General features: G+C 32.2%; 1 protein-coding gene across 6 annotated transcripts in view; it reads left to right on the forward strand.

Annotated features, from left to right (window-relative positions):
- Positions 1 to 24,647, forward strand: part of Ypel (Yippee-like) — a 190,374-nt gene that overhangs the window by 93,915 nt on the left and 71,812 nt on the right. For 2 of the 6 annotated variants that reach the window (XM_088259792.1, XM_088259789.1), the window contains exon 1: positions 20,447 to 20,843. The exons of the other annotated variants lie outside the window; for them this stretch is intronic. The gene's annotated coding sequence lies outside the window, so the exon portion shown is untranslated. Of the gene's footprint in view, positions 1 to 20,446; positions 20,844 to 24,647 lie in introns of those variants that run through there. 6 annotated transcript variants of the gene reach the window in all.

Here is a 24,647-nt window from a genome sequence, read left to right on the forward strand (position 1 = left end):
AAATATATATATATATATATATATATATATATATATATATATATATATATATATATATATATATATATATAAATATATATATACATATATATACATATATATATACATATACATGTGTGTATAATATAGTATAACCGTAAATATTTTCGCCAAATCTCTCAGATCAATCAAGTCACGCTCTCAATTTAATCGTATTGTATTGTTTTTGCCAATTGATTAGTTTTAATATACGAGTATATACACCAGGTGAATGAACAATTGCTTTTAATGACTGACTAACCTTCGCAGCTTCTCGTTTATTGGTTTTTCGACAAAGCTCACCACCATTATGGTTCGGCAATTTTCCGCGCCTTAAATCTACGCAAATGTTTGTGAATCGATTATCAAGTTCATGAAAATATCTTTACCCTTTCGAATCCCACAATTTCAGTAAATGTGTGGAAAAACTATCGCGATGATTAGCAATTGAAAATTACAATATTGTTGTACAATGTGAAATTTATATTTCACAAAATTTATTTAAGCAGTAGTATTATCCTCTCCTTATACATCGTTCACTTTGTGTAATACCATTTTATTTAATTAAAGTGGTATTACAGAAAGTGAACCATATATAGGTGAGTGTTATATTACCATACTACAAACATAACAATGCTTTTAATATACAAAATATAGTATTATTATCCAATTATATATTTTTATCAGGTTGATTCGAAAGACATTTCCGTAAAATACGTTTTTATTTCATTTTAAATAATAACATGTTTAACGGTGTACTCTCAAAATTACAAATTCAGTTCGCTATCGGCTGCGCGAGAAGCTACATGTAGGTATTGTCCGCCAAATTTTTTTAGAATACTCGTACATATTGTATTTTTTTTGTTTAGAATATATATTGAAAAAAATATTTTTAAACTCCTTACCTTTCAATAACTGTTTTCTATTCTAAATGACATACATATTTATTTTGAAAAAAAAACTTTTTTCCAACAAAAGGAATGCTTAAAGCAAAAAATTCAATACGTTACCATAAATGTTACCTGGATTTAAAGAAAATTAAGTTCCTGGCTATTGATGATTCCACCTTAATCAAGCATACGTAAAATTACAAATGTAGGGTGTAAATATCTTTTGTCAATGTTTATCGATTTCAACAATTTTATCTTTTACAGTTAATTTAAATTTAAAGTTTAAAAAAACTATTATAGTCCTTGAATTAAGTGAACGGTGCACTGAAATCGGTTATAGCAAATAAAAACTTATCAGCGGAAGCTAAACTGGCAGTGCACAACGGAGTCCTGGTTCCAACTCTAATGTATGGAAGTGAAACATGGAGTTGGCAAAAGAAGGATGAAAGTAGACTGAATGCAGTCGAAATGCGATCTCTCAGAAGAATGTGCGACAAAACGATGTATGATAGATGTGCGAATAGTGAAATAAGGAAGGAATGCAAAGCTGAGATAAGCATTATCGATAAAATTAAGAAAGGTGAGTTGAGATGGTTTGGACATGTGGAACGAATGAGTGAGGAAAGAACGGTAAAACAAATTTATGAGGCGAATGTTAGTGGGAAAAGAAGCAGAGGAAGACCGAGAAAAACATGGCACGATCAGGTATGCCAAATACTTGAAAGTGGTCAGGTTAGGAGTCGTAACAATCGGCGGGTATGTATGAGGAGATGCATGAACGTGGAAGAGGCGAAGAATGTTTGCAAGGACAGAGTGGTGTGGCGCTCTATTCTCTCTGCCTGCGGGGAAGCGGCGTGATGGTAAGTTTTAGTTATTATAGTTCTTTCATACAAGGTTTCATAGAAATTAACTGTTAAGATAATATTTGAGGTTATTATAGTAGAAAAAAAATATGTTTAAAAAAAGTTACTAGAATTCGCGAAAATATTTTGACCAGTAGAGTTTTTTTTCAGAATCTAGCTTCGTTACATTATATTGATTAAAAAAACTACTGTTCTGTTCATAACGTTGTAATTTTTGGTTAGGCATCTAATCTTGATTTTTGTGATTGAAACAGCATGTTATTTTTTTATTATCTTAAATAAGAAATCGCGTGTTGATAGGTATGATTAAAGCAAGTCTATGGATTAAAGCAGGGTAAATTGTAGAAATACCTACAAGTTTTATACGATCTTGACCTAAAGTCAAGCAAAGACATTTTTCATTTTGTTTTTCTTTACTTAAACAAAGGTAGAGAAAGATAGTTGTGAAAATTGTGACATATTTAAATTTAGTAATTCAACAATTATTTCTGTAAATCTTTAAACTTTCATAACGTTTTAATTTTAAAAAAATTACAACAAGATTTACTGACAAAATTAATCGTATTTATTGTATAAGACATTGGATAATTCACCCTACGGATGAGATATTAATTTTAAAGTGATAAACGATACATGTTTCATATCAAGTTGATATACTTATAAAACTAAAATTTATCTTTTCTTTAGTTATTTTCAACTAAGTGTGGTATTTCTTCTCATTTAGATAATAGTTAAATAAAACAAAATTATTTGCAGCAAGCAAAATGTATAAACGTATCAAATTTTAAAATCACAATATTCACAATGTAATAAAGATATATCTGCTTATATTATTTTTCAAGTAGTTACTACACAATTCGAATAAAGTATAGTATGTCGTTTTTATAATAGTTATTAACAATGCATTATTAAAATAATCAGAATCAGCTTACTGATAAGTATATCATTGTGTTTTATTAGTATAAATATTGCGTGTGTATGATGTTTCCACAGAGTAAAGTGATATTATTTCTTCATATATCAGAAATCGGAATAAAAAAAATGATCAAAAGGCAATTAAATTGACGTTTGTCTAACGAACGAAAGCATTGGAAAGGGGCAGACATTAGAGATTTTTCCATTATTCTTCATATTCTTGTTAGTAAATTCATGTATCTCAAAATTATGTAGGCTGTGTTTATTAATTTTAAGCACACGGCTATAGAGCGACGGTAATTTACCAGAAAATTTTCGTAAATCTTCTTTACAAGGTCAAATATTTAACACGAACACTGAATACCGCCAGCTGAAATGTTAAATGCGAACGTTTATCATCGTAGTTTTGATTTCTGATGTTTCATTTCATGCCCCAAGGTTGGTAAGATGGCTATCGGTTTTTATTATAATTATTATTATGGTGACTTGTGCGTGTTCTTGTTTCGGTCGACTATCATATTTACGAGGCAAATACGCGAATACTATTATTTCCTTAACCCTGGACATTGCTCATATCGGCCATCTGACGTTATTTGAAAAATTCCTTAACGACGCAAGACTGCCCTTCAAGAGAAACAAAGGAAATCAAATGAAACAAACTTGAATAAAATGGGGTGTGTTGGTTTTATGCGCGGTATTACAAGGGTATAACCGAAATTTATCGACTCGAAAGGAAAGGGATTTTTACAGCAGTCTCTGATCAAACATTCCTCTATGAAAAGAGGTCAATATAACAAACAGTAATCGTTGTAATGTAAAGTAAACCAGTGCCCGAATACCAAGTTAGAAGATAAACCTAAAAATAAACACGTTTATACTTAAAAACCCTTGTATCATAGCTCCCAGTTTTTTTAAGGATCATCGTAGAAATAAACAACGATTGTTATAAAGTTACTGTTTAAGGTTTGGTTGGTGGCCATGAGAGAAAAAAATCAATTTTCCCATTGCTTTCATGATGTCATCCTTTCATATAGATTAATCGCTGTAATTCTATGGGCCTGAGGTTTTGATTGAGTAGGCAAATTTTAATAGCAAGGAATTAAAAATATATCACAGTATTAGGACTTTCGTTTGTAAAATATATTATATCGCTCACTCCTTTCAAGAACGTCATAAATCAAAAATCGACAATTTCCGGTTGTGCATGTTTTCGGAATGCCCAGAAAATGTACTATATCCCAGCAAAAGAGGCACATTATTAACTTAATATTTACCCGCTACGGGGCTGAAAGTGTTGTTTTTGCATTTTGAAGAAAAGGTATTGTTTAATTATTTTTTTTAATGATACTAAATATTTTTCAAATGGAGAAAAAACCTTCAGGTTTTACCTAAGAAGATCTGTTGCACGGTAAGAAGTTCAGTAAGCGGCTTGATATTTAGTTTTAATACATTGTATTATATTTTTAAACTTTAAAAACGTTCTCCTGAAAAATCAAGTATTTTGATTTGTGACGTTCTTGAAAGGAGTGAGCGATATGTGGAGGTCCTCACCAAAACGTTAAATTCCATAATAAATGATTTTAAGTAATCAGGAATTCTAGCTTGTAAAATTCTTACGTTTTGGTACGATTTAATGATTTCATATTGGTTTAACACGGGATTGTTCACGTTTTGTTGCAACTTTAATTGAGATTTTGATAGAATACAGTAAGCAGAACAGATTTGCATTAAAAGGATTTTATGTGCAATATTGGATATGTAACTTTTTGGTGAGGACCTCCACAAACGTTAATTTAAAATAACTCCAAAGTAAAGAAACCCAGCATTATTAACAAGGAATTGAGCAAAATTTTGAATATATCTCTCAATTTGCACTGTTAAGGACTTTATGTTTCACTTCTGTCGTAAAGAGTGCTCCAAATGTTGATAGAATCGGGAAGTTCATGCAGCTTCATACTTCCTGTAAGCTTTAATCGTATTGATTCCTCTCCTGTCTGGAGCGTCTAGACCTCTTTATAGTAAACTTATCTTGTTCTGTGTCTGGGAATATTACTACGGAGTTACGTGATGCTCATACCACGCCATGAACTCGGAGCATCTCGAGTTTGAATACATTTTTAAACAGACATAAACTACTCGCACGTAAAAGAGCAAAATTTATTTGATGCCCGTATAGTAAAATTACATTACAAAAATAAGCATCTGCAATTTAGTACCGTAGTATCTTTAAAAAAAATACTGTAGTCGTTTTTGACGTATAGAGATATATACGTAGTATATTATGCATATTTGACTACAAAATTCGGATCTCCCATACAAATGAAAAATTTTCCGCTCCAAAAAAAGCGTATTCATCTCACCAATAGATGTCTCTAGTGAAGTTCTAACACTTCATGTACAATGTTTCGAAATTGGATTTTATATATATATATATATATATATATATATATATATATATATATATATATATATATATATATATATATATATATATATATATATATATATATATATATATATATATATGTATATATATATTTATATATATATAATCTCCTCATACATACCCGCCGATTGTTTCGACTCCTAACCTGACCTGCTGATATATATAGAACTTCCAAAACTTTGAGTAGTGTGATTGTCAACCATGGGTAGAATTGGTGAACGTTACAAATATGTAAAGTGATCATTTAAACCAGCTTATGAGGGTCGTAAGCCCCATAAATTCCCAGACTTCTATATTCTTCGTCATCTATGTTGAGATGTTAAAAATAATACAAAATTACGATTCATTTCTTCTTCCTGGCTCCATCCCAACTTATCATCTTTGTAGACTGTTGGAGACAGCTCTCCTCGTCCTCAGGCTGTAGGTCCTATCATAAACAATATCACCCAAGCCATGCCTTCGAATCATGTTATCTTTCTGCAGCATCAAGGAATCTACCTTATGTGAAACTAAGTCTAAATTTTAGAGTTGTGTCCTTAGGACGTTGAAGGTTGAAGAGGTGGTAAGAGCTGTTTCTAAAATTTAGACTAAACTTCACATACGGTTTTTTTTATTGTAACTGCAGACAGTAGAATTCCGTATGGAATTGTTGGGTAATATATCCAAAATTAAACACGGTTATTGAATTAAATTATACTTTTATTTACATATAAGTATGTATATAGCGTGGTTATATTTTTCTTTGTAAATTGGGTGTAAATAATATGTAAAGTGGGTGTATAATAATAAAATAAACAATGTGTTGCTTTGTAATTAAAGTTTATAATTGAAGTTTATTCTTTATTTATCTTTATAATATTTTCTATCTATCTATCTGATTCTGACATTTCAGAATATTATATTTTTTCTATCGGATGTCTTTTGTTTTATTCTATGCGACGCATGCGACATCTGGTGGTAGAACTGCTTTATGTAGGTACTATTTGTAAGTACTTAATAAAATGTATAGGTAGGTACCTAGGTATTTTATTACATGTATATGATAATATGTGACGCGTGTCGTCTTATTAAGACATTATCAAACGTCTTGATAATGTCTTAACAAGACGAAACGCGTTACATATTATTATATATATATGTGAATAAAAGTAGAATTCAATCCAAAAACCGTGTTTAATTTTGGATATATTACCCAACAATTCACATACGGTGTTTGGAAATGATGCGTAATGCATGAAAACACGTGTAACAACAGATTTTGAGAAATATTGGTATTTACCAAGTAAAACTTTTTTTTAATTTTTTTTTTATATAATAATAATAATAATAAAACCCTTATCCGCACCCCAATGGTGCATAGGGCACTGCTTCATATAAAACCAGTGTTATCTTGATCATTTACACACGAAGGAAAGTTGATCAGCCCCCCGCTTCAGGTACCAGTCCAGGGTAATATTGAATAAATATTACGGTGAAAAAATCATTTTTATTTATTTTACCCCCCCTGGGAATCGAACCCGGGACCTCCGGAACGGTAGCCGAGCGTGCTGACCATTACACTACGGAGGCGGACATTTTTTTTATGGTGTATTATTATTATTCAATACTAAGCATGTCGTTAATTTTATCTTCTTTTGATCGAATATGTAGTTACGTCATTCAGATTATTTTCGTTACGTACGTGAAACATATATTCGAAATACATATGTAAGTATATAACTTTATCTATTATATGTGTGGTTTAATTTGTTGAGGTTCACGACGTGACACGGTTCAAATGTGTTTGCAAATAGCGTCGAGGGAATAATATTATGACCTGATTATTAAAGTGCCTAGTTTTAAAATAAAATACATATTAAATTATAAACTTTATTGTAGGTTTATTATGCAATCCGATGAAAACGTTTATAGCTTCTTAACCCCTTTGCGTCCCGTACGAATCTCATCCGACATCGGTTTAAATTTTTATTCGTCTTCAAACCCTTATCCGCACCCCAATGGTGCATAGGGCACTGCATCATATAAATGCAGTGTTATCTTGATCGTTTACACGCCAAGGAGAGGTGATCAGCGTTCCGTTTCAGGTACCAGTCCAGGGTAATGTTGAATAAATATTAGAGTGAAAAAAATCACTTATATTTTTTGAACCGATGGTGCATAGGGCACTGCATTGTAATGCGTAATAAGAATTATGGATTGTGATTATTTATATGTAAACGCAGTGTTATTTTGATCGTTAACACTCGAGGGAGAGATGATCAGCGTTCCGTTTCAGGTACCAGTCCAAGGTAATGTTGTATAAATATTAGAGTGAAAAAATCTTTTTTTTTTACCCCCCCACCCTGGGAATCAAACCCGGGACCTACAGAACGGTATCCGAGCGTGCTGACTTTTACACTACGGAGGCATTCGGTTTTGATTCTGTGGGTCTTATTATTTATATGCAATCCAGAATAGATGCGAATATTGCGGGTGAACGTTTTTTTATTATTTTATATTTGTACTGTACTTTGAGAAAAATAATTAACTCTTTTTTAATGAACATTGGAATTAAAATATATTTTTAGATCGAAAAAGGTTAAGGTCTCTGTTAACGCCAGTCTTACACTCGATGAAATCCAGTTTTACCGAACATGTCTACTACTCGTACAACAGTGGTTTTCCACTTCATAACATCATCCCAGGTCTTAAATAAAATGCGAATTGTTTCTAATTTATCTTTCTTAGTAAACGAAAACCATCTGTAATCTTATTCTGGATGTTTGCAGGCCTTATGACCTGTCATAAGCCGGTCAAGTGATAACTTGAAATGGACGAATCCGATCGAAAATTAAACAGATTTAATATCGTGAATTTTAAATTGAAAATTTAACAACTCCTAAACCGAATATTCAAATGGGTCTGCTTCTACTCACCCTAAGGGCTCGCCTTTATTGGGTCGAAAGATTATCCTTTTGTAATTCAAAGGTCCATCAGAGGATATTGCATAATTTATATTTTGACTTATGGGCTGTTATTTTAAAACAATATACCAACCCAAATCACAAGTCTTTGATTACATGATTATTAATGATTTTGAATTGTGGCTTTCGCTCGAAATAGCTACCATCAAAATCAGCGTTGTAAACCCTCCTCTTTGCGTCTCCTGATTTTCTTAGTCGTGTAGGTAATATAACATTCAACTCCGATCACGTAAATTCGCGGTATTGACCAACAGCTTGTCAATGTGGTCACATGGTCTCAACACGATTGTATAGGGTGTTTTTTTTTAGAGGTTTGGTTATTAAACTGGTAATATTGTTCCTACAGACTGTCAATTTGACAGTCTGTAGAAAGTTGTTGCTTAGTAGTCAGTACTTTTTGGCATTTCACCATGAATGGACTGAATGACCATTATGCGCATCGCAGATTCGGCGAATGGGCCGAAAACAATATTCAGCTTAATCCTCTTTTTCACAGCTAAGTTTTGTTCACTGATGAGGCACATTTTTGGTGAAATGGCTATGTCAATAAGCAAAATTGCCGAATTAGGAGTGAAGAAAACTCAGAAGCCTTTGTCGAGACGCCCTTACATCCATTAAAATACTGTTTGGTTTGCTTATATTTTATATATTTGCATATATTTTTTTAAAAAGATGCCGGCCAGAATGTTACGGTCAATGGAGAGCGCTACCGGACCATGATTACTGATTTCTTCGTACCTCAGTTGAATGGCATTGATGTGACAAAGCTGTGGTTTCAACAAGATGGCGCAACATGCCACACGGCGGGTGCCATCACCAATTTATTGTGGGAAATTTGAATTTTTATACCCCTTAAAAAAACATCCTATACGTGTGTTTTGTTATCAAATAAGAAAAAAGATATTTTAAATTTATTTAAAAATAATTGGAGAATTATATTGAAACATCTTAAATTGTTACTTTCGGATACCGGCCATTTGCAATTACTATCCATCTTCCGAATGGCGAATAATGATGCTCTTGTATACTTGTATTGACGTTGTTATTTATTGGTGGTGTGACGTAACTAGCAACAGGCGTTTAGAGAATCGTTCTAGCCTGACTCCGCAACGCGCTGTCTGCAAGATGCAGCAGTATTGTGTCGTGACCATTGGTATGATAACAATGATTATAAAGTATGGAAAACACTATGATCTTGTTTCATTGCTAAATACGGTTGTATCATATTATCCCATCACAGAGCCTGAATCGGCATAAATTTATGATTTATTTATTGGAACTGCAGACAGTGCAACACTCAATGTGTTTGATAATGTCCTTAGAAGACGAAACGCGTCACGCATTAACATATACATAAATAGATGTAGAATTCAATCCAACAAACCTTGTTTTATTTTGGATATATTACCCAACAATTCAAATAATTTTATTATCTTCTTTCATTATTGTGAGGTGAGTTGTTGATATTGTATGATGATGCTTGAATACCTCAATCTTTATCTCATCAAAAGACCAAGCTAGGAAACAAAATACCGAACCCTCTTCTAGTGGAACGGAAGGTCTGCTGATGTCAGTCAACTGTCTGCACTCTCCTGAGAAGTTTCACGTGGTTTCCTCCCAGCAATGAGCAAATCCTGATTGACACACATAATATTATCCATCCTGTCCCAACACAGATTAAAATAACATCTTTTTGTTAGTTCTAAAAAATAAAAATACACTTAATGGACCTTGTAATTACATAAATAATAAATGCAATTCCAGTTTAAAATAAAAACTCAGCAAAAGATTACTTAGCAATAAAATTCGTACTTGCTTAAATAACACTGTTTATTATTTTAGGTTTTATTAATTTAATTTAATTAAAAGTTTAGGAAAACATTTTGATTGTGTCCAAATACTTGTTCACAAATCTAGATTATCTCCAATTAAAGGAGTTATTTTTCATATTATTATTATTATTATTTTTTATATCTCATCAAAGATGAAGAAGAATATGGAAGTCTGGGCATTTAGGGGGCTGACGACCGTTTTAGGCTGCTTTAAGTGATCACTTTACACACGTATAACATTCACCAATTCTACCCATTATTGACAACCACACTACTCAAATTCTTGGAATTTCTATATACATATATGAACCAATTTAGAAACATTGTTCTTGAATCACTAGAACTTCACAAGGGACATCTATTGGTCAGATGAAAATGACTATGACGGTCGTCAGCCCTGTAAATGCCCAGACTTCCATATTCTTCTTCGTGTAAAAAAAAAAAGAAATGTTTAGGAATCTAAAACTCACTTAAAATATAAAAGTCACTGAATGAAGTTAATAATAATTCTTGCTGCGGTCATGGTTCTGGATGCATTTGGTTGAGGGGGCTGGTGAATTTTTTTTAATGTTATACGTGTGTAAAATGATCACTGAACAAAACCTATGACAGGCCAGAATCCCTGTAAATACCCAGATTTTCATATTCTTCTTCATCTATATTGAGATGTCAAAATGCTTTTTGTTTTCTCGACTAGTCGGCGGTCGGGCAGTCGGGTCAAATCAATAGTCGGTGTATTTCAAAAAATAAAATAAAATATAATTTTAATGAAATACACGTTTGTCCATAATGGTCGTATGAGGATAAGCGGAAACCCAACCGCAATATCCTGCCAAATACTGAGGTCGCCTCTATAATACCACCGACAGAGTCTCGGCAGAAAATGACGATGATTAAACTGTTATACCATGTTGTAATATGTTATTATAAATATTCCTGCATTACCAAGAACTCTATAACTTAAAATTATTGATAACACGCCGAAAGGTTATAAATATTTATGTTGGAACTTTCGAGCAAATCCTAAACGAAATCTTGGTGGAAAAATAGTTGTCCTAATTATAAATGGTCCTAAAGAAACTACAAGTCAGGAGTCGGAATAATCGGCGGGTAAATATGAGGAGATGTATGAATATGGAAGAGGCGAAGATTGTTTGCTAAGACAGAGTGGTGTGACGTTTTATTCCCTCTCCCTGTTCCTGCGGAGAAGCAACGTTATGGTTAGTTGGTTAGTCAACATATAAATATTGTCGAATTATATATTTTATATATTACCTGCTGTGCTGGTCGGGGTTGTAAGCGTCTGTGTACTGGTCAACGTCGGGTAGGAATCGGATCTAGCTGACTAACTGAACCAAATACTAATCCCTTTCACTGCCTATACCGGAGTACTTCTAGAAAATTTGGTGATGGACTTACAAACTTGTATTTATTTTGATTGGCAGTTACAGCTTTTAAATGTAAATTCACAGTAAAATTGGGATACAATTTTATGTTGTTTCAATAAATTTCACAACTTAGTTAAAAAAAAATGCTTTGCAAGAGCAGGTTTGTCAGGAAGCCTAGATGTTTCTATATCAGAACTGGGAATGCGGTGGGACAGTTTTCAAAATGTATATATTACCTAGTACAGGAATTAAAGAAACCATTTGAAAAAAAAATCGAATATGATTTAAACCCATATTTCATTTTTTATGCCTATAGTTAGTTAGTTTTTCGATTATTTTTTATTATTATGTAAGCAATATTTTCAGCTCATTTCAAATCATTCAACTAGAGTACTAAAATCCACAAACAGTCATTTGCGGTCAGATGAGACACAAAGGAACTTGTGTAATTTGTATTTATTTCGATTTTATAGCTCTCGGATAGCTAATAATTCAATGAACCCGTCCCGGTACAAGAATAATATTTGCCAATGTATGTACCTACTCGGCACCCAATGGGCGACCAGCGGGTGAAAAACCCCACTTGCGGAGGACGTCGTCCGTAGGTATCTCGGATGTGCCGGTGAAAATGTGATTTATTAAATTTATTTGCATATTTAGCACGTTTCCGCTCATACCGGGCACTCTTTGGCTATTTTAGCCCTTTGGCTACCAGGGCTTTTGGGGTCACAGTGCTATAAATACCGCGATTTAAAAAAAAAGTGCTTTATAATTTATTTTGTATATTAAAAGCATGGACAACATTGGGGTACTGTAAGAAATCAAACCACTTATCATCCATTGTTCACTCTGTGTAATACCACTTTTATAAACACTTATTCGTGACTACCGGTTTCGGAAAATCATTCTATCGTCAGGTCATTAAAATAAAACTATTACGATTTAACATGTGTATAAAAAAAAATTAATGAGAGAAAGAAGACAAAAATTATCATGATTTGACATTTGTATAAATTTGTTTTTCTGTTTTCTGTCTCTCTTAATTTTTTTTTATAAACCATATTAATCTGTATTATACTTTGTTTATGAATATTTTTAACTTAAATTTTTGTAATATTATGACTTATTGTAAGATATAAATCATCTTTTCATTCCAAATACCTACTTATAACTTATTGAAAAAAAAAATAATTTGAACAAAAAAACCACCAAGAGGGAACACCTAACATACTGTCCGAAATGTAACTGATGCGGACCCGAAATTTTTTGATTGAGTATTGAAAGTCGATATATCGGTTTTTGGTTGCCAAACGGTTAAAAACTTCAGCCCAAGTCACCTGGAAGTTGTGATAAATTTAAATTGATCAATTTGAATATTCGAAATCTGCCGAGAATATTTGATCACCGATTCAAGGGAAATATGGACTCTTCTCCCTATAAAACTTCCACCCCATTATGTAGGTCTAAAGTAGAAATGAGACTAATGGGCTATAGTTACTTTTTCGGGTATACGTTACTTTTTCTCGGTCCATATTTCTTTCCAGCTTATTTTTTTTAATGAAAAATGGATTTTTCTCATGATGTTTTTCTCATTAGCTAAAAAAATAATGTGAAAAATCACAAGACAATCGGTACGATTACTATTGAAATCTGTACATAAATAAGGGAGTTATGAAGGTTTAAACTTTAGATATTTGAATAAAACAAAAAACGGAAACCGCTATACGTCATCAAATTAATGTCATCGGGTGTGTTATGGGGCGTATCTTTTTATGCATCTGCTTTATAGAGCTGTAATAGTAGTAGTGTGGATTCGTTTCTGTGACGTCATTCGTTGCCAACTTACGAAAAACACGTTTTTACGAAGGTGAATTTTGCAAAAGAAAATGATGAATGAAAATATTGATGATATCGGCTATTATAAACACAAAACGAGTCTAATACAATCCTTTATAGGTTGAGTACCTATGTTAAATTACATATTCCTCCCGTCTGAAAATGATCCATTGTCAAATATATTAGGACGACTAACAAACACACAATACGCAACCAAGTTTGTCTACCAATTGGCGTGATAACATTGAAATAGTCATTTCTAAAAACCGAATTTATTTACGATTATTTTGATGTTTTGATCATTTCATTCATTTTTTTTAATTCCATCGTTCATGGCTAATCTAAAGGTTCTTCCTTATTTTTTTCTCTTATCATATCCCTCGGTTATTGTATATTTCTTTAAAATATAAGTATTATGGATATAAATATGTAATTATTTTCATCGTTTGTGTACAAATATAAATATGACATTCTTCGCTCTGAACGTGAATTTGCACGATATAATGAAGGAATATTCTTCTATGGATTTTCGACGGATATCCTATCTAGTTTTTTTTCCTCTTTTATTGTATGTCTCTCAGAATTATTTTAAATTAATTTATTCATCTCTCTAAAACGGACACACAAAACAATTTAATTTGTTTTTTTTTGTTGGAATAAATTTTAAAAAAGTTGTCAGGCAAATTGAGTTACTTGATGATCCTGACGTTTTCTTAAAAGCTTTCTTCTTTGATACATAGGTTGATATGATTTGTTTGTACTTTTCGTACCTATTATATAATATTTTTAAAAATTACTGACGCTTCTTATTGGAACCGCATTTTATATAAGAATGAAAGAATATAGTTCTTATTTATTTTTTTACAAAAATGTTGATAAAATTAGTATATAACCACTCACCGAGATTTTCCTAATATAAAAAATCTCCATATTATTTAGTATTATGGAGATTTTATATTAGGAAAGCACTTAAAAATAATATTCCTCTAATTAACAACCAAATAAATTTTACACATAGTCCATTGTTTGATTCGACATCGGTTAAACACGATTCGTCAATATCCAATTCGAACCCCCCCCCACTCCTTTCATCCTACAAGTATATAAGTAGATTCGATTCCTAGTCTAATTTTAATGTACGTTTAACCTCGGCTCGTAACGCATGTCTGTATTGAAAAGTATAGTGCATGTTGGTCTTCGGGTCGACCAAAAATCGCATGTGTTAGACATTTTGTGTAGTTTTGAGTGTGTAAATGGTGCTATGGTGGTGAAGGGTAGTATTGTTTGCATGCTGTGTTAGTGATTGTCCTGACGAAGAGATGGGTACGTCTCGAAACCGGTAGACGTAAAAATCTCGGTGAGTGGTTATATACTAATTTTATTAACATTTTTGTAAAAAAATAAATAAGTAAAAATGACTAACCACAAAGTAAATGCTTTGAATATTAATAATATTGAGAATATAGTTCATGTACAAATAACTTTTTTTTTATTATGTTGACAAGCGATCATCAAACTGGTGTTGATTAATATAAATAAATATATATCTTCACGTGAATTTGTCAAAAGCATTGGGCACCTTCGAGTCGAAGAGTAAGTTAAGTTCTTATATAATGTGTAATCTACCTGTATATTATCCCTTTTTCGATTAAATTCGTGGAAGCAATATTCGGTCCGAATTAATTAATATATACTGGTGAAAACGTTCTTCACGAAATATTATATTACTAAATACGTGTGGAATTGTGTGATTCTAATTGGATATATAATACAAAGAACGTACAGGATGCTGTTGAAATTTATTGGAATGCCGGAAAATTCGAGCCATATTGTTGTGTTCTCTAGTTTCTAGATCAATTGAATTTTCAGGGACGTAAGTAACATCGTTATTTACAAATATAATGTACAGTAATGGGCTTCTTCAACAGTTAATGTCTAATGAACATAATAAATTATGCACATACTTAAACTTGATATACCAATATTTTCTTCCGTTTCAAATGGGCACAGTCTGTACATACGTTTAATAGTCCTCATTTGTGTTTGAGCAACAGGATGTTTACAAATAATGTGTATGAACATGTATTTTTTTAATATTGATTATCTATTTCTGAGAACGCTTATACATACATATACGTATACGAATGGATAATAGTCGAAAATATGTCACTGCTAAAATATTTAACGCAATATGTGCGTGGGCCTCATTGTTGTAAAATAATTATTCTTGAATGTTATTCAATCAGGATGTATCAATTTTTTAGTTTTACAACATTTTGAGTGTGTCAAAATACTTGTTATATATATATATATATATATATATATATATATATATATATATATATATATATATATATATATATATACAAAATCTGGATTATCTCCAATTACAGGAGTTATTTTCATATTATTTTTTGACAGCTCATCAAAGATGTAGAAGAATATGGAAGTCCGGGCATTCACGGGGCTGACGACCGTCATAGGCTGGTTTATATATATATATATATATATATATATATATATATATATATATATATATATATATATATATATATATATATATATATATATATATATATATATCTATATATATATATATATATATATATATATATATATATATACATATATATATATATATATATATATATATATATATACATATACATATATATATATATATATATGTATATATATATAAATATATATATATATATATATATATATATATATATATATATATATATATATATATATATATATATATATATATATATATATATATATATATATATATATATATATATATATATATATATATATATATATTTAATAAAGAAGAAACAAAAGGATGGCAGGACAAACAGTTTTAAGATAATAAGCTTTACTAGTGACTACTGATATGGCCGTGCTTCTATGCTTGTAATTTGTAAACTACTACACTTCTAATATATTCTCTATGAAGATTTGATTGTATAAATTTTAAATGATCGCGTGTCAAGAATCAGTAAAATCGAAGACGATCAGTATGGCGTTACAAAATGATGTTGTTTTGTGCCATTTTTTTGAATCTTTTAATTAGTGAACTAAAAATTTAAATGTACTCATTTATGATTTATTGGACAATTTATATAGCGCCATTTTCGTGAGAAATCCCCTCAAGGGCGCTTTACAATTTACAGTTATTTTAACAATCAAAACGACATCTTCGAACCCTCATCCGCACTCGATGGTGCGTAGGGCGCTGCATCACATAAACGCAGTGTTATCTTCATCGTTAACACATGAAGGAAAGGTGATCAACCCTCCACTTCAGGTACCAGTCAAGAGTAATATTGAATAAATATTAGAGTGAAAAAATAAATTCGACCCGCCTGGGAATCGAACCCGGGATCTCCAGCACGGTAGCCAAACGCGCAAATCATTACACCACGGAGGCGGACAAAACGACATACGGGCTACTAACCAATTATTGTTCACATTTATATATAAAATATTTACGAATATGTATACACATACACTCACATACACATGCATATATACTTACCTGGCATTTTAAATTAATGCATACATAATACATATGTTTTTAAAACGATTGAAATACTTTACGTTTAAAACTCTCCTTATCATTCATCGTTCACTTTGTGTAATACCACTTTAAAATTACAGTACTTCGTGACTACCAGTTTCGAAGTAATCATTCCATTCATACGGTCAAATGTAGATTAAAATGAAATTGTTAAATTTTTTATTTTTGTATAAATGTCAGAACATACCACAAAGTTAAAAATGCTTTTAATGTACAAAATACTTTACGTTTAGTATCAAGACACCTTAATTCGACATGGTGACATTGGTCGCATTTACACTATGGTGGACATGCATTGCATTTAAAATAGAAACATGTAGGTAGGAATAAATTATGGGGTTCCTTCCTCTGGTTATATGTTTACTAGTTCAAATCCACCACAGAAAACGTCACTCGTTTAAGAAAACATTTAGTTTCGATAGCCGTGTAAAATAAGTCTATATTGAATAACAAGATTTTGTAATGGCGCCAGCGAGATTAGCTCTAATCGAGTGGTTTTCTATTTTCTACTTCGTTCAATTGATTTAGGTCATTCTGTACGTATTGAAAACGCTTAATTTATCGTATTATGTACAGTAAAACCATGTCTAACCCTTTTCAGGGCTACTCCAGTACACTTTGAATTTAAAATAGACATACGACAAAAAAAAACAATGTATATATATATATATATAAATAAATATATATATATATATATATATATATATATATATATATATATATATATATATATATATATATATATATATATATATATATATATATATATATATATATATATATATATATATATATATATATATATATATATATATATATATATATATATATATATATATATATATATATATATATTTATATATATATATATATACTATTTCCCCTTAAGACTAATCTTGATGTATATATAACTTCCAAGAAATTGAGTAGTGTGGTTTTCAATCAAGGGGAGAATTGGTGTATGTTACACGTGTGTAAAGTGATCACTTAAGCCAGCCTATGGCGGTCGTAAGCCCCGTAAACGCCCAGACACCCATATTCTTCTTCATCTATGTTGAGATGTAAATAAATAAGTACTGTATTCTCGTTTTCTCGTATTGAATGGCGTCGCAATATATGAAATGCGCATCTCGAGTGTAATTCGCCTTATTCGAGCGAGATATCGGTATCTGTTGAAATACTGTTATCGCTAGCTCAAGTACCTATATGTGTGTGCACATAGTATGTTATTATACTAAGTCAAGTTTGCCTACACGTTTGTGCGTGTGTGGGAGGACAGCCGTAGTAGTAGTGGTGGCCACATCCATCGCGCCAGTTGGTCTTTTGGTCGAGCGTCCGATCGTCGATTCCGAACGCTTTCCTCACATCATTATATTGTATTTATTACCAATAACGCAATAAATTATCGTTGTTATATCATCTACATGTTCTTCCTTCACGTTTCTTCCGTTTCTGTTGTACCTCGGAGAGCGTGTTGCAATTTGACTTGATGTTTTGTTTGGTTTTTGTTTTGATTTGTTGATGTTTGTTTTATATTTCTGTATTTTGTTCTATTCTGATCCCTATTCAGTTTGAGTTTATTATTATTGACTTTATAATTATTATAATTACTATCCTTATTTTTATATATATTGTTCTTCCTTCACGTTTCTTCCATTTCTGTTGCACCTCGGAGAACGTGTTGCAATCTGACTTGATGTTTTGTTTGGTTTTTGTTTTGATTTGTTGATGTTTGTTTTATATTTATGTATTTTGTTCTATTCTGATCCCTGTTCTGTTATGGTTTTTTTTATCTTTCTTTCTTTTGTTCTACCCTGATCTCTATTCAATTTGTATTATTATCGGATTATTTTTTTGTTTGTTTTATTCTACTTTGTTCCTTTGCTTTTCTTCCTTTTCTTTTGTACCTCGGAGAACGTGTTGCAATTTGACTTATTTTTGTTTTATATTACTATATTTTGTTCCACGCTGATCTGAATTCAGTTTGAATTTATTATTTTTCGATTATTATTCTTTATTATGCTTGTTTTACATTTCTTTGTTTTGTTCTACGTTGTTCCTTCACGTTTCTTCTGTTTCTGTTGTACCTCGGAGAACGTGATACAATTTGACTTACGTTTGTTAGATATTACTATATTTTGTTCTACGCTGATCCCAATTCTGTTTGAATTTATTATTATTGGATTATTATTCTTTATTATATTTGTTTTACCTTCCTTTGTTTTGTTCTACGTTGTTCCTTCACGTTTCTTCTGTTTCTGTTGTACCTCGGAGAACGTGTTGCAATTTGACTTATGTTTGTTTTATATTACTATATTTTGTTCTACGCTGATCCCTACTCGGTTTGAATTGATTTTTATCGGATTATTATTTTATTTTGCTTATTTTTACCTTTCTTTGTTTTGTTCTATGCTGTTCCTTTACGTTTCTTCCATGTTTGTTTTACCTCGAAAACGTGTTGCAATTTGACTTATGTTTGTTTTATACTACTATATTTTGTTCTAAGTTGGTTTCTACTCGGTTTGAGTTTATTACTATCGAATTGTTCCATTATTTTGCTTGTTTTACATTTTGATACTACTTTTTTCACCCTAATTTACTCGATACAGTTTGCTTTATTTATTTTTGTATAAAATATATTCAGAAAGAAATTATTTTCTCGGTCACGACTTCATGACGCCATGTGCCCTTTGTCAAATTCGACCAATAATCGGTTTTACAAATTATGTCATTTCTAATCTTGATGTAAATATGTAATTTTTAAACTTTTTTTATTGGCATCTCAACATAGATGAAGAAGATAATGGCAATCTGGGCATTTACAGAGATTACGACCGTCATAGGTTTGATTAATTGATCTCTTTACACACGTGTAATATTCACCATTTCTTGTATTCTAGGATTGTAACATAGGTGAATCTTACACGTGTGTAAAGTGATCACTTAACCAAGCATATGACGGTCGTAAGCTCTGTAAATGCCCAGACCTCCATATTCTTCTTCATCAATGTTGAGATGTAAAAAAAAAAACTCCTTATTGGAGATAATTCAGATTTGTGAACAAGTATTTGGACACACTCAAAATGTTGTAAATTTATAACTTAACAAGGAAAATGATAAAATCATACTATTTTTCTCGGGACCAACTAATTGATAGTGACCTTGATAATGAAAAGTGTTTACAAAGAATCTCGAATGAAAGAGCAATAAATAAAATCTTTGTTAAAACACTAGGCGGGTAATTTTACAGGACCATTAAATTTTGTGACAACGGGCTGAATGACTTTTAAAAAGTTGCTCATCATATCATTTCTGCGAATCTTGGGTCGAAGCGAGTCGCATGATTCACGAGTTTTAAAATTGTTCTATTATGTTTTAGTGTCGACGGGCGCGCGGGTAGCGCCCTCGACAGGTACCTACCCGTGTATCGACGTGCCCACTTTCTCGTTCTTTGATCTCTCCTTTCCTTCCGCTCTGGGCAGCTGAACTTGCCGAACGCTGCACACAAAGAGATCGTCGCACGTGGTCCACAATTTCCCGCTCGCTTTGTGTTGACCTCCCCCCCTCTGCACCTACCTCCGCCATTACCCCCCTCCCCCTTCCCGCCGCCCCTCGCTCCCCGTTCGCCATCTGTTCGGAACGGTTCGTAAACACACGATCAGCTGTTTCGTTCGTTTCTCGGTTCTTTGTGCCCGCGACCAGCAACAGTACGCAGCTGGACTCGAGGGGGGATCGTCGTTCCTTCCTGCACCGCCTGATACTGAACGCGGAGAAAACAAAAACAATCGAAATTCGAATGTTTTGATGCAAAATTTAACGGCGCAGTAATTTTCCCGCGATATTCGTCGATACGCTTTTGTTTTTCGCTTAAACAATTCCGCGGTGTCGCGCTTGTGATTTTTTTATCATTGATTCTCTTTATTTTTCTTTATTGTTGTGTGGTTTCGTTAGTGAGCAGTTTTGTGGTGATTTCGTATCGCTCGTGTTTAGTAAATTGTAGAATTTTGTCTACACAAGCCGAGTGTACGCGGGCTGACGATATTTTGTAAATCTTTCAGTTGCGATTGTCAACCTCTCATCACCGCCGGAGACAAAGTTATAAGGTTAGTCGGTGAAACGAGTTTTCACGAGCAATTTTGTCTGCATGTAAACAAAAAATATACGCTAATAACAGAAATTGCGACATTAATATTATAATTTATACCGTGTCATTTTTTGCGGATAGTTTTTTTTAATAGCGTTTGATTCAGGAAATGTAATAAACAAGAACTTGACAACAAAAGTATTATCAGAATTGGTTATCTGAAACTTTTATTACCGAAATGATATTATCGTCTATTGATAAACAGATGATTTTGCATTCATTTGTGATATATATACATCTTTACTTAAAATAGAATAATTTTTGTGTATGTACCGTACCTATGTTTTGTTTATAACATTTTTTTTCTTGAGAACTCTTACACATTAAAAAAGCTTGTAAAATACGGGTATGCTACCCATAGTTCCCAGCTATTGTTGAACTTTTCCTATATCTCTTATTTCCTTTCGTATATAGCAGTTATATCTTTCACTCTGAGTTTCTTTACTTACACCATTTGTATCCTACCAAACACATTTTGCGCCTAGATCCAAGAATTCATAAAATTAACGATCAAGTTACCACCGCATCTAGCCAATGCTACTATTTATACTTTGAACGTGTCTTAAAATGAAATATGAACTGAAATCCTGAAAGTTTTGTAATAATGAAATTTTCAGGATTGATGTTCAAGTAATGTCTATAGTTTTATTCTATTCAAGAAAAACTGTTGTTATAACATATATAAATATATTTCAATGCAATAATAAAAAATCTTTGTTACAAAGTTATTTCAAAGTTGTTTTGTAAAGTAATTTCATAGTTTTACCTAGATATGTAAATAAATGTTCATCATTAGTTCATCTACAGGTGAAAGTGTAAGTTTTTATTATTACATGTTTGTTGGCCCAAAAGGCTCGCATCTGTTGGCCCGAAGGGCCTACCTTTGTTGATCCGGTGGTCTTACCTTTTTGGGAAAGTAAAGAATTTTTCAGAATTTTTCTTTATATTTTTACTGAGAAATATATGTATCCTTATTATACACACTTTCAATTTCGTGACGTTAACAAGTATAGAAGGGCTAAGTGTCCCGTTATTAAAAATATGTAGGTATCAAGTTGTGCTAGAGTGGATTCGAACCCGGAAACTCTGATTCAGAGTTCGCGGCACTTACCACGGGACCCGCAGCTCAACAGCCCGAAATTCATAGTGAAGTTTTGACATCTTAACATAGATGGAGAAGACCATGGGAGTCTAAGTCTAAGATCAATTTACGCACGTGTGACATTCACCGTTCTACCCATGATTTACAACCACACTACTCTAATTTTTGGAACTCGTGCATATATCATGTTCACCGGAGTCATCTATCGTTGGTTTGAGAAAACTTTTATTTAGCGGAGACCCTTTTATTTAGATGTATGCAAGATCATAATCGGATTATTTTATATACTGGAAGACGCCTGAAAATATGATTTCACCAGATTATTTTTAGCAGAGACCCTTTTATTTAGATGTATGCAAGATTATAATCGGATTATTTTATATACTGGAAGACGCCTGAAAATATGATTTCACCAGATTATTTTGTTCACAACATTTTTGGGTATGTCCAAATCCTTGTTCACAAATCTGGATTTTCTCCACTTTTTATTTTTACCAGTTATTTTTACATTTTGACATCTCAACATAGATTTGTGAACAAGGATTTGGACACCAAAACATGTGAAAGTGAATCGTTTCCCAAAATTAATACAAGAATCCGGTTCAAAATAAAACTTATTCATTATAAGAAGCGAAAAATGTCCTCTTTTTGCTTCGTCTTTATTCAAACAATCTTCCCCTTATTCATAAATCTCGGAAATATTTATGAATCGAGTTCCAGCTGACCCCTAAAACGTTCCAGGAACCCAGAAACCCAGAGAGCGGGGTTCGCTGGCTTTCCCGTTTCGGCAAAAGGTAAAATTCACTCGTAACAATAATAAATGGGTAGATCGCAATAAATCAGATCAGAGTAGTTTTGCGAGGAAAGTTTTCTGCGGTTGTTCTCTGAATTCACGAAGATAACACTAAAGTACCTTAAAATATTATTTTTGCCTTACTTCACCTCCCACGTAAAGGGATGTTCCTACCTAGGAGTGTGGTATGTTTATTCCATTATTAATTGACATAATAACTTGAAGTTCATATGAAATACGTATTGCTCTTCCCGTTTTATAACAGAAGATGGAATTATGAGCATCCTGGGGCTTACGACCTGACATTTGGCTGGCTTAAGCGATCACTTCATGCACAATTCTGCCCATTATCATGTACAGTAGATAACCCAGTACATATAAAATAAAAATTATTAATATGTTTATTTTGAATGCAGTCGAATTGCGATCACTCAGACGAATGAGTGGCAAAACGATATATGATAAGATTATATGTGGTGAAATAAGGAAACAATGTATGGGTGAGATAAGCATTATCGATTAAGATTAAGCTCAGCATTCGTTAAGTCGCAACTCAATTTTCTCAATTTTTAATCCAGGTAAAATTTAAGTAATTGATTTTTTTTTCTAAAAAGACCATTTTCGCATCGAAAAAATAAGTTTTTCTTCGAAATAATTATATGGTTTTGAAAAGAAAAGAGTTATTGAAAGGTAAGGAGTTAAAAAAATCTTTATACATTCTAAAAACTAATAAATAATTAAGATACATTCTTTTAAAAAAATCGGGTGTAAACAGACCTCTCTGGTGGTCTCCGGTGGGATAAATGCGACTTAACGCATGCTGGACCTTGAAAAGTGTGTTGAGATGGTGTAGACATGTGATACGAACGAGTGAGGAATGCACGAACGTGGAGAGGCGAAGGTTTGCAAGGATGTTTGCAAGGACAGAGTGGTGTAGCGTTCTATTCTCTCTGCCTATCTCTGCGGAAAGAGGCGTGATAATTAGTTATTTGGTAATTTTCTTAAAAATATATACCTGCGAATCATTAGTTAAAGAGAACACATCGCTCACTTCTTTCAACAACGGCGGAAGACAATGACGGATTACGAATGACTTATTTTAATTAAAATAATATTAATTTGAAATCCAGAAAATGAAACTTGGTGCAGAAGTTGCAAATCTATTATTTTATCATCCTTAATCGTGACGTGAAACTTAATTACTCCACCGGGATAGTTAGAAATAAAGGAATGCCAGACATGTCTGTTTCGGCATACGTAATAATCATTTCACCCTAACTTTCATACACCCTTTGTTTACTTTCATGTAGACTGTCATAAAGTGATCTAGATTAAAATCTTGAGGTTTATTGTTTGATTGATTTGTTGATATTACTTCTTTCTTCACTCTTTTCACATATTAACACTATTTCCACCTTCTCTTATTAGCCATTTTTATCTCTTGTTAGCCATTTTTTGTAAGACCAATCCTTGTAATGAGTCTTATAAATCTTTTCCTTTTTCCTTTTGTCCATGACATTCCTCTGTCTCATGTTCTTTTTTTTCTATCCTTTGATATCCCTTCGAGTTATGTAAGCTTTTGACACGACCAGAGTTGAAATTCAAGTAGAGCGGTGATCTGTAGTACGAAACATCTTGGATCTTCTTAATAGTTTATTTTCAAGGAATTAGAGCTAGTTTGGTGTTGGTGATAGCGATTCGGTCATAAGGAATTCTGCCGATCGAGTCTGCTATCTGTCACTAATGGTCTATTTGCGTCTAAGATTAACAGAAAAAACGGATGAGACAGCTCTATCACAACTTATATAGACTCCCTGTGTGTACATTCTGGTTTATCTAAAATACACCAGTCATCTATATTAAGAGTC

Source organism: Brachycentrus maculatus, unplaced genomic scaffold (genome assembly GCF_059751285.1).
Source record: "Brachycentrus maculatus isolate JH-2025_06_01 unplaced genomic scaffold, ASM5975128v1 h1tg000120l, whole genome shotgun sequence".
Taxonomy (NCBI): domain Eukaryota; kingdom Metazoa; phylum Arthropoda; class Insecta; order Trichoptera; family Brachycentridae; genus Brachycentrus; species Brachycentrus maculatus.